Below are 262 nucleotides of genomic sequence, written 5' to 3'. Positions count from 1 at the left end.
TTGCTGAACCTAGACCTGACCAACTGCAGCAAACCCAGATCATAGCACTGCCGCCACAGGCGTGTACAGTACAGTAGGCACTAGGCATGATGGGTGCATCATTTCACCTGCCTCTCTTCTTCACATTTCTTCCTCGAAGAAAATGAGTCCCCACTATCCTTCCAGTTTTTAATAATGCATCGGACAGTTCTTAAACCAATTTTAGACCCTTTTCAAACAGACATCTTTTCCACGACCACGGGATGTGTCTTTCGACATGGTT

At 45.8% G+C, this 262-nt stretch overlaps 1 protein-coding gene across 2 annotated transcripts in view; it reads left to right on the top strand.

Annotated features, from left to right (window-relative positions):
* LOC103382008 (carnitine O-palmitoyltransferase 1, liver isoform-like) overlaps positions 1 to 262 on the top strand; it is a 31962-nt gene that overhangs the window by 5956 nt on the left and 25744 nt on the right. The window lies entirely within an intron of this gene.

The sequence above is a fragment of the Cynoglossus semilaevis genome, chromosome 8, assembly GCF_000523025.1.
Source record: "Cynoglossus semilaevis isolate Cse_v1.0 chromosome 8, Cse_v1.0, whole genome shotgun sequence".
Classification (NCBI taxonomy): Eukaryota; Metazoa; Chordata; class Actinopteri; order Pleuronectiformes; family Cynoglossidae; genus Cynoglossus; species Cynoglossus semilaevis.
Note: the sequence above shows the minus strand (reverse complement) of the source record. Positions and strands in the feature narration are given on the sequence as shown.